Consider the following 12,214-nt stretch of genomic DNA (forward strand, 5'->3'; position numbering starts at 1 on the left):
CTGAAGCAGGATAGCCAGACGATTGAAGAATACCATCAGGGATTTGCCCTTCTTCTCAAATATTCTCCACTTTTGGATGAAGAGCAGTTGATGGCCAGATTCATTCGAGGGATGAACGAGCCATTGGACACTTTAGTGAAAAATGCCAAACCAATCTCAATGGCAAAAGCTATCAGAATGGCAAAGGACTTTGCCAAAGCATTTGTTGTTAAGGTCCCGCCGAAGCCTCTGCACCCTCAAACTTTAAAAGGTTCCAAACCTCGGGAAGTGCTTCAAACTTTCCACCCCCAAAGAGGCAGCAAGGCCCTAATCAGAATCAAGATGCTGGGAGATTCAGAAGTGAAGGAAGACCCTTCCCTCAGAACACTTTCTCAGGAGCCCCACCTTCTATATCCTCAAAACCATGTGGCTGATCCATATACACTTCTTCTTGCAAGTCACCATGCAGGAACACATTTTTTACATCCATCTGATATAAAAACTAGCCTTTAGCTGTAGCCACCGCAATCACAACTCTTACAGTTGCCATCTTTGCAACTGGGGAGAAAATGTCTCCTCATAATCAATCCCATGTGTCTATGCATATCCTTTGGCTACCAATCTAGCCTTGTACCTGCTTATGCTACCATCACTGTTATGTTTCACCTTATACACCCGCTTACAACCAATAGCTTTCTTGCCTTCAAGCAATGGCATCAAATACCAAGTCTCATTTCCATACAATGCATCCATCGCCTCATCCATATCTTTCTCCCAACACACATTTCTAATAACCTCATCAAAACATGTGTGGGTTCTACAACCTGCACAACTTTTGCCATATAAGAATAATGATGTGCCACATAACCATCACAAGTCAACCTTTGCATAGGGTTTTTGACTCTTCCAGATCTTTGTAACTTTGCATTCATGGCTTCCATAGCCTTCTTCACACCAGGTGTCCTCATTGGTGGAATCCCAAGCTCCTCATTAAGGCTCATCTTCGAGCCACTAAACTCTCCATCAACAAGAGAATGCCCTATAGAAATATCAAGCATACCAAGGGACTCAATCACTTTCTCTTTGCCTTTATGTGATGTACCAACTACATTTTCAAGACTGGTATTATGACGCAGCCCGCCACTCCATGGTCTATCAATAGAACCACTGGTGGATGAGAACTCTCTTGGTCCACTCAATGACCATGATTGTTGACTTGCATTTTGTGCAACCACATTTCCACTTACATCAGCCCTAACAACATCTTTTTCAGTAGCATACCAGCTACTCATCTCATCAAATACAACATCCCTGCTCTCAATTCACGTGCAGTAGGATTATAGCATCTATATCCCTTTTTCTCAAGGGAATACCCAATAAACACACATTTTTCTACCTTTGGATCCAACTTAGTTCGCAACTCATTTGGCACAACACATATGCAATACTTCTCCTCTGGCACTACATCATGTATGGCTACAGTAGGAGTCCTGTTCATGATATAAATTGCTGTAGAAATAGCCTCAGCCTAAAAGCTATGTGGCATATTCTTCTCAGCCACCAGTAATGCTCATGCTATCTCTACAATATGCCTATTTTTCCACTCAGAAACTCCATTTTTCTACGGAGTGTATCTACATGTAAATTGTCTCTGAATACCATTCTTTTGCAAAAGAATTTAGAGAACTCATTGGAGAAGTATTCTCCCCCTCCATTTGACCTTAGGCACTTCACGTGCTTTCTTATATGTTTTTTAGCCCCATCACTCTGAGATTCTGAAAATGAGTGAACAATTCACTCTTCTCCTTCATGAAATACACCCACACATTCCTCGTGTGGTCATCAATGAATGTTACGTAGTATCTGCAACCACCCATAGACATAGTCTTTGAAGGACCCCCATACATCTGAATGCACAACATCTAGTACATTCCTGCTCACATTTCTATCATGTGAAAATACATGCTTTGTTTGCTTTCCAAATTGACATGCTTCACATACTTTCTGCATATCTTCAACTTTAAACTTAGGCATCCTTGTCACAATTTCTTTAGTTTGCATGGACTTCATTATTTGCACATTTACATGCCCAATTCTCTTATGCCAAATGTCTATATCTACAACAACTCTCCTGAACCATTTTCAAACATTGCAGCACTCATTTACATTCAATGTAAACATTCTGTCCACTGTGTTGCCTTTTGCAACCAACCTACACTTATCTTTAAAGTCTTCTACATAAAAGCCATCAGGGTTAAACCAGACCTATAAACCCTGCTCAATTATCTGGCCAACTGAAACTAGATTCTTTGTAATGTTTGGAACATAAAGTATATCTACAAGGTACTTCACCTTGCCATTCTGCATAGACAACGGCACATCTCCAACATGGGTAATCGGATGAGCAGTGTCATCCCTTGTTTCAACAAAACCTGGTCTTTCGAGACTCTTCATTTCCTTGAACCACTCACCATGACTTGTCATGTGGTTCGAAGCACCTCAATCAACACACCATACATCATCCTTACATGCTGCTATATCATTTCTAGGCACAACATTAACCACATGTTGCATAACAAACAACCTCTCATTATCCTCATTATTTCTACTAGAAGATGCATAGTTGTTTTGCTGCGCTTTTCCATTTCGCATGTCACTCTGATTCTTAGCAATTTGCCTGCACATGTCTAGGGTTACCATACAGTAAAAATAACCTCGTGTATCATTATGCTACCTTTGCCAATTACCGCAACCTCTTTGACTCCCCCTGCCTTTAAACAGGCCTCTTCCACCTGTGTGTTGCTATTGTGAATCCTGGGATTGTTGTTGCTCTGCTGACCATAATTCTGATTACCTATTCAGTCACCACCTTGGCCACGTCCACGACCTCTACCTCGTCCTCTACCTGCACTTGTGTAGAAGGCTTGCTGCTCTAAACTATTTTTGTTTTGTGAAGATTGTTGATCTTCACCCAAATTCTTCTCTTTAATGATTAGCATTGACACCAAATGTATGAAGTTGGGAATGTTCTCCTGAGTTTTAACAGACATCTTGAACGCCTTGTATTGTGGCCCGAGACCATGTAGACACACTTCCACCTTATCATCATCATTAACAAAAACACTAATTGATGCAAGGGATTCCACAATGTCCTTGATCTTTAAGGTATAATCATTCACATACATATTTTTCTTCTCCAGAGTATGAAGCTTATTCTTCAAGTGAATATTTCGTGCCTTGGTGTTGGTTTCATACAGCTTCACCAAGGTGTCCCATGCCTCCTTATGTGACTTGGAATCTTGTATATGCCCAATCATGGTGTCCTGTATACTAATAGAAAGCCAAAACATGACTTTCCTTGCTCCTTGATTCCAATCCTTGAATTCTTTTACATATGCAGTAGTTGGATTAATCTCCAGTATCTCAGGTGCCTCTCCTCATGTTCACCTTCAATGTAGTCCCAGTAACTTTTTCCATCAAAAAATTTGTTAATCTAAACCTCCAAGCATGAAAGTTATTCTTGTCAAGCTTCTCTGCAACAATCTGGTTTATTCCATCATTCATCTTATCTGCAACACAAATTTACCAAAAACAGCACTCTTGTTTGACCTGTAAAAATTGTTGTATTCTCTGCACACAGGGGTACTATACTACACCCAAACTGTCATAACCAGTGACCTCAATTTGCATACATACACCCAATGGCAACTTTGAGACCTCTTTGCAGCACACACAGTGTCAACACAACCAATCTCCCTTCCTGTAGTTCCAAAAATAGAGTTCTACAACAGAGAATTGAAACTTACCCGCAATGCCTGTGAACGCGTGCGAACTAAAAAACAGAGGTCCAGATGTGCCCGAAACACAATTTTGGCCCAGAGAACAAACAATATAGTTTCCCTGTAGCTCTGCTCCCACGAAGAAACCTCCTCAATCAGAGTTAGTTTTTTGGTGCCTCCCAAAGAGCTCCCGACAAGGGTGTAGTAGCCAACACAAAGGGGGAAGAGAGTAGATGAAGCTCTTACCCTCGTACCGCTTCCTGTGCTTCTCTTGCTTGTCACTCAGTCCTTATTATGAACCAGGCTCTGATACCATGAAAAGATGCAAGGCAGAAGAGAGCTTAAGCTCTTGCAAGCACACACACACTCACATAATCTCTACTAGAAGAGAACACACAAGGTGAGAGGCTGAAAATTCTTCTTCTTCTTCTTCACACAACAAAAGAGGTCTACAAAGATGATAAAGTGACTAACACATATAATAGAGTATATACAAGCGATTCATAATGTGAACACGCTAAGTGGAGTGGGTAAGTGTGGGCTAGTCGGTGTAGTCCAATTATAGAATCTCTAGCAGAACGAGCCATTTCTACACCATCAAGTGTCTCGATGCACACTGCACCTTGTGGTGTTATCTCAATGACTAGGAAAGGTCCTAAGCCTATGAGATTAAGCTTTTTTTGTGTGTGTCTTTGTATTGAATAAGAGGACCATGTCGCCCTTGTTCATTTGTTTGTCTTTAAGCTAGTCGTCCAACCATTGTTTGTGCCTTAGCTTCTCAAAAATCATATTGTATACTGCTAAAAGGCGTGTTTTATCGATCTTTTCAAGCTAAAAAAGGTGACAACCTAAGACATTTCCGAAGAGCTTCTCTTGTATGGCGATGTGTAAGTTGGGGACTAGGAACTCCATTGGCATGACTACTAAACTGAAGGGGGTGGCATTGTTTGCTGCCTTGTAGGAAGTTCGATAAGCCCAAAGTCGTGCTGACAACTTTTCTTCCCAATCGTTATGGGATGGGTTCCACAGTTTTAGTCAAAATGGCACACAAGATTTTGTTTATGCTTTCCGCTTGGCCATTCTCTTCTTGTGGGTAATAGGGGGAGGATTTTCTGTGAGTGACAAGGAACTCTTGCAAGAGGAATTGGATTACCTCATTAATGAAATGTGTCCTATTATCTCGCTGATGAGCTTGAGGGAGCAACTGAAGCGTGTGATGACTAAAATGTGTCCTATTATCGCTTATTTACGAGCTTGAGGGGGCAACTGAAGCGTGTGATGACTGATTCGTAAGGGGCGCATGAGCTTTGTGGGTCTCCCGAGTTTCTACCCACTTAGTGCAATAGTTCGTGTGGTGGTAGCTATTATATATTGGGCTTGAGTGTATTTGGCTACTAGACTGATAGGTCCAATGAAATCAATGCCCCATTTCTCAAACGGTTGCAAAGACACTAGTGGGTTCATGGGCATGCAGTCCTTGAAGCGGGGGATTGCTACACGTTGGCACTCGTCAAATCACTTGATGTATTTTGCTGTGTCTGCCACCATTAGAGTGGGCCACTATAACCCGACCATGAGGACCTTATGCATAGTGATATCTGCTGTAAAGTGCCCTCTAGCATTGGCAGAGTGAGCCTGTTCAAGAAGGAGGACATATTCATCTTCTTCTCGGGCATAGCGCCATAGAATTTTATCTTTCCCTGCCTATAAAGTTGGCCTTCAATGAGTTGGTAGGGGGCTGTTTGTTTAATTAAGCAATGGGCACACTCTTTATTGAGGGAGGGGATCCACTGGTAAGCCGTTGGCTAAGAAGTGTGCCACCTCCTCACCCCATTCAGGAATCAAGCATAGTTGGAATAGGGTGGCATCTGTGGTAAATCATCATCTACTCCCACCGCGAGGGTTCACCATTGGGGATCCATCACATGTGGTCTGCTAGAACATGCTAAGACCCTTTCCTTACCGCCATGACGGTGAAGTCAAACTCAAGCCATATAAGCAGCCACCTGGTGATTCTGCCTATCATACAGGGCTTGTCAGGTATACAAAAGAGCTTGATAGTCTACGAAGAAAACAAACTTAGTCACTGGAAGTTAATGGCAAAACTTTTTGATGATATAGACCATGGCTAATCCTTCTCTCTCGATTGTGGTGTAGTTCCTCTCAGCTTCATTGAGTTGGCGATTGGCAAAGCTGATGGGGAAATCCATCTTGTGTTCTCTTGGTTGGGCTAGCACACATCCAACAACAAAAGTTGAGGCATCAATGTGGACATGGAAGAAGTTTGAGGATCACTCTGTATCGAACCCAAAATTGACATTTAAGTGGGTTCAACGAGATGTGATACAACTTGCACCTTTCTAACACTGCACAAACAATCAAGGTGTGGCTTCCAGGAGGAGTTGACACAGAGGTCATCCATAAAGAACTCAAGAAAATTCCAAAGATATTTCTTGTAAGCCATGCACATGAGACGGAAGGTACTGGGGGCATTGATAAGCCCGAAGGCATAACACGGTATGCATATGTCCATTTAGTGGCGAAGGCTATTTTGTGTTGATCCTTTGGATCGAGCACCTGATTGTATTCATAGAATCCATCAAGGAAGCTGTAGGCTTCCTTTCCAGCTACTCGTTCTAGCACATGTTCTATGAAAGGTAAGGGTGAAAAGATGTAGGGGGGAAGAGAGCTTGAGCTCTTGCAAGCACACACACACACTCACAAAACCCTAATAGAGAACACACAAGGTGAGAGGCTGAAATCTTCTTCTTCTTCACTCAACACACCATACACAAGAATAAGAGTACATACAATATGAAAGGTACTCAACCAAATACATACACGGGTTCTCTATAGTGTGAACCCGACTAAATGAGCTGGCGCTATAACTATGCCAGTCTCTAGAATGGCTGTCACACAGCCTGTCATCCTACTGGCCGCATATCACCCAAGATCTCACCAACCATGCCAGTGGTGTAAGGGGCCTATCCCCCAGGCGGGTCATCAGTGGCCACCGCCTCACTAGACGAGCTCGATATCTCAACACTCCCCCTCGAGCTCAACTCCATCTCATGTACACCAACTCATGTACACCAAGCGAAGCCCTGAATCTGCGAAGCTTCTCTGTACCCAATGCTTTGGTGAAGATGTCAGCTACCTGATCCTCTGTGCTGACATAAACAAGGTCAAGGTCTCCTGCCAAAACCTTCTCTCTGACAAAATGGTAGTGAACCTCTATGTGCTTCGTATGAGCATGAAAAACTGGGTTCCTGGCCAACTGTATACTGCTAATGTTGTCACAAAAAATGACAACTTGTCTATCCACTGATAGACCCAAATCTGCAAGTAGCTTTCTCAACCAAGCTACCTCACATGCTGCCATAGCAGCTCCTCTGTACTCGGTCTTTGTACTGGATAGAGCAACCGTAGGCTGCTTCTTGCTGTTCCAAGTCACAGCAGCACTCCCCAAAGAAAACATGAATCCACTAGTAGATCTTCTATCTGAGATACTACCAGCCCAATCAGCATCTGTGTATCCATGTACACATATTTATGTCCCAGTCTCATAGAATAGTCCACAATGCAAAGTAGACTTCACATACCTCAGTATGCGTCTCACTCCATCCAAATGCGGTTTTCGTGGAACCTGCATAAACTGACTCACCAACCCAACAGCATAGCTCAAGTCTGGTTTGGTGATCGTCATGTAGATCAAACTTCCTACTAGGCTCCTGTACATAGTAGGATCCTCCAAGATCTCTCCTGAATTTGCACTCAACTTGCCATTCTGATCCAATGGCACAGAAATAGGCTTATAGCCTGTCATACCATACTTGGACAACATGTCCAAGCCATACTGTCTCTGCAGTAATCCAATACCATGTGGTGACCTAATCACCTCAATGCCCAAGAAATATCTGAGCTCCCCCAGATCCTTCATCTCGAACTTCTGTCTAAGCAAGATCTTTACATCAAAGATCTCTGCATCATGGTCCCCCGTAATGATCAAGTCATCTACATAGATGACAACAAGCACAACTCCTCTATCACCATGTCTTACATACAGCGAGAAATTTGCATTGGCTACATGAAAGCCAATAGTGACAAGATATTCAGAAATCTTGTCAGACCATGCTCTTGGTGCTTGCTTTAAGCCATACAAGGCTTTCTTCAACCTGCAAACATGCTCGAGGTGACCCACATCCTCATAACCAGGTGGCTGCAACAACATATACACCTCTTCTTGCAAATCCCCATGCAAGAATGCATTCTTTACATCCATCTGATGTAAAGACCATTGCTTTGACGCAGCCACTGCTATCACAACTCTCACCGTCGCCATCTTGGCAACTGGGCTGAAAGTTTTCTCATAATCAATCCCATATGTCTGCGCATATCCTTTGGCTACCAATCTAGCCTTGTACCTGTTTATGCTTCCATCACTGTTATGTTTAACTTTGTACACCCACTTGCATCCAATGGCTTTCTTGCCTTCAGGCAATTGCACTAAATCCCAGGTTTCATTTCCATATAGTGCATCCATCTCCTCATCCATAGCTTTCTCCCAACACACATTTCCAACATCCTCATCAATGCATGTGGGCTCTACAACCTGCACAACCTTTGCCATATATGCATAGTGATGTGCCACATAACCATCACATGTAAATCTCTGCACAGGGTTCTTCACTCTCCCTGATCTTCGCAGCTTTTCATTCATGGCTTCCATAGCCTTCTTTACACCAGGTGTTCTCATAGCTGGGATCCCAAGCTTCTCATCAAGGCTCATATCTGAGCCACTAGACTCTCCATCAACATGAGAATGCCCTGCAGAAATGTCAAGCATACCAAGGGGCTCAACCACTTTCTCTTTTCCTTTACATGATGTACTAATCACATTTGCAGGACTGGTATTATGATGCAGCCTGCCACTCCATGGTCTATCAACAGACCCACTAGATGAGGACTCTCCTGGTCCACTCAAAGACTGTGATTGCTGACCTACATTCTGTGCAACCACACTTCCACTCACATCAGCCCTAACAACTTCTTTTTCAGCAGCATACCAGCTGCTCATCTCATCAGAAACAACATCCCTGCTTACCCTCAACTCACGTGTAGCAGGGTTATAACACCTGTATCCCTTTTTCTCAAGGGAATATCCAATAAATACACATTTTTCAGCTTTCGGATCCAGCTTAGTTCTCAGCTCATCTGGCACATGCACATATGCAATGCATCCAAAGACTTTCAGATGAGACAAATCTGGTTTTCTACTAGTAAACCTCTCCTCTGGAGTTACATCATGTATGGCTGCAGTTGGAGTCCTGTTCATGATGTATACTGCTGTAGAAACAGCCTCAGCCCAATAGCTATGCGACATATTTTTCTCTTCCATCAATGCTCGCGCAATCTCAGCAATGTGCCTGTTTTTCCGCTCAGTAACTCCATTTTGCTGCGGAGTGTATCTGCATGTAAACTGTCTTCGAATACCATTCTTCTTCAAAAATTCAGAGAACTCATTGGAGAAGTACTCTCCCCCTCCATCTGACCTTAGGCACTTTACATATTTCCCTGTTTGCTTTTCAACCAAAACTCTGAAATTTTGAAAGTGAGTGAACACCTCACTCTTCTCCTTCATGAAATATACCCACACTTTCCTTGTGTGGTTCATCAATGAAAGTCACATAATACCTGTAGCCTCCCATAGATATGGTCTTCGTAGGACCCCATACATCTGAATGCACAACATCCAGTGCATTTCTGCTCACATATCTATTATGTGGAAACACATGCTTTGTTTGCTTCCCAAATTGGCATGCTTCACATATTTTCTGCATACCTTCCACTTTAAATTTTGGCAGCCCTGTCACAATTCCTTTTGTCTGCATAGACTTCAATCTCTGCACATTCACACGTCCAATTCTTTTATGCCATATGTCTGTGTCTGCAATAATTCCTGAACCATTTGCAAACATCGCAGCACTCATTTCAGGTATGTCTACATTCAATGTAAACATTCTGCCCACTCTGTTGTCTTTTGCAACTAACCTGCACTTGTCTTTAAAATCTTCAACATAACAATCATCAGGGTTAAACCGAACCTGCAAACCCTGCTCAATCATCTGGCCAACTGAAACCAGATTCTTTGTTATGTTCGGTACATGAAGTACATCTGCAAGGTACTTCACTTTGCCATCCTGCATAGACAATGGCACATCTCCAACATGGGCAATTGGATGAGCAGTGTCATCCCCTGTTTCCACAAAACCTGGTCTTTCCGGGTTTTTCATCTCCTTGAACCACTCCCCATGACTCGTCATATGGTTTGAAGCGCTTGAATCCACATACCATACATTATCTTTTTGTGCTGCATCAACATTTTCAAACATGGCATTCACGACATGCTGCATAACAAACAACCTTTCATTGTCCTCATTATTTCTGCTTGAGGATGCATAGTTGTTTTGCTGCACTTTCCCATTTTGCATGTCAGCCTGCTTCTTATAACATTCTGCCTGCACATGTCTAGGCTTACCACAATAATAGCATTCACGTGCATCATTATACTGCCTTTGCCAATTTCCACAGCCTTTTTGACTCCCCCTGCCTCTGAATTTGCCTCTTCCACCTACGTGTTGTTGTTGTTGTTGTTGATTCTGGGACTGTTGTTGTTGCTGCTGCTGCTGGCCATAATTCTGATTACCTGTTCGGCCACCTCCTTGACCGCGTCCACGGCCTCCTCTACCTCGTCCTCTTCCTGAACTTGTGTAGAAGGCCTGTTGCTCTGAACTGTTTTTGCTTTATGAAGACTGTTGGTCTTCACCCAAGCTCTTCTCTTCGATAATCAGCATAGACACCAAATCTGTAAAGTTGGGAATGTTTTCCCGAGTCTGAATAGACGTCTTGAACACCTTGTATTGTGGCCCGAGACCACGTAGACAGACTTCCACCTTGTCATCATCATCTACTGACACACCAATAGATGCAAGGGATTCCACAATACCCTTTATCTTCAGCGCATAGTCATTCACAGACATGCTCTTTTTCTCCACAGTATGAAGTTCATTCTTCAACTGTATCTTGCGTGCCTTGGTATTTGTTTCATAAAGCTTTACCAAGGTGTCCCATGCCTCCTTGGGGGACTTGGCATCCTGAATGTGCCCAATCATGGTGTCCTGTATACTAATGGATAGCCAATACATAACCTTCCTAGCTCCTTGGTTCCAGTCTTTAAACTCTTTCACATCTGCAGCAGTCGGATTTATATCCGGTATCTCCGGTGCCTCTTCATGCTCACCTTCTATGTAGTCCCAATAGCCTTTTCCCATCAAGAAATTTGTCAACCTGAACCTCCAAGCATGGAAGTTATTCTTATCCAGCTTCTCAGCCACAATCTGTGTTATGCCATCATTAGACATCTTGCCAAACACACAATTTTACCAGAAACTGCACTCTGGTTTTTCCTGCACAACTGCTGTATTTTCTGCACAGCGGTACTGTAGTACTCTCAAATGTCACAACCAGTGACTTCAATGTGCATACATACACACAATGGCAACTGTAGACCTCTTTGCAGCACCCACAGTGTCTGCACAGTCAATTTGTCTTCTTGCAATTCTTAAAACAGAGTTCTGCAGAGAATCGATGACTTACCCGCAGTGCTCGAAATCACCTGCTTTCTGAGAAACGGAGGTCCAGACGCACCCGAAACGCGTTTTTGGCCTAGAAAATGTAGTCCGATAGGACAGAATAGTTGCCCTGTGGCTTTACTCCCGCGAAGAAAGCTCCTCAATCAGAGATCGTTGCCGGTGCCTCCCGTAGAGCTCCCGACAAGGGTGTAGTCACCAACACAAATAGGGAAGAGTAGTTAAAGCTCTTACCCTCATACCGCTTCCTGTAGTTCTCTTGCTTGCAGCTCAGCCCTTAGCACGAACCAGGCTCTGATACCATGTGAAAAGATGCAGGGGGAAAGAGAGCTTGAGCTCTTGCAAGCACACACACACACACTCACAAAACCCTAATAGAGAACACACAAGGTGAGAGGCTGAAATCTTCTTCTTCTTCACTCAACACTCAACACACCATACACAAGAATAAGAGTACACACAATATGAAAGGTACTCAACCAAATACATACACGGGTTCTCTATAGTGTGAACCCGACTAAATGAGCTGGCACTATAACTATGCCAGTCTCTAGAATGGCTGTCACACAGCCTGTCATCCCACTGGCCACATATCACCCAAGATCTCACCAACCATGCCAGTGGTGTAAGTGTGGGGCCTATCCCCCAGGCGGGTCATCAGTGGCCACCGCGCCTCACTAGACGAGCTCGATATCTCAACAAGGGATAAAATCCCTGATGATAGTAGCATTAACCTTTTTGAGATCTACGCACACTCTGACTTTTCTGTTCTTCGTAGGCACTATCACAATGGGTGATACCCATTCC

Source organism: Cibotium barometz, chromosome 13, assembly GCF_041138505.1.
Source record: "Cibotium barometz isolate CiBa-2024 chromosome 13, ASM4113850v1, whole genome shotgun sequence".
Taxonomy (NCBI): Eukaryota; Viridiplantae; Streptophyta; class Polypodiopsida; order Cyatheales; family Cibotiaceae; genus Cibotium; species Cibotium barometz.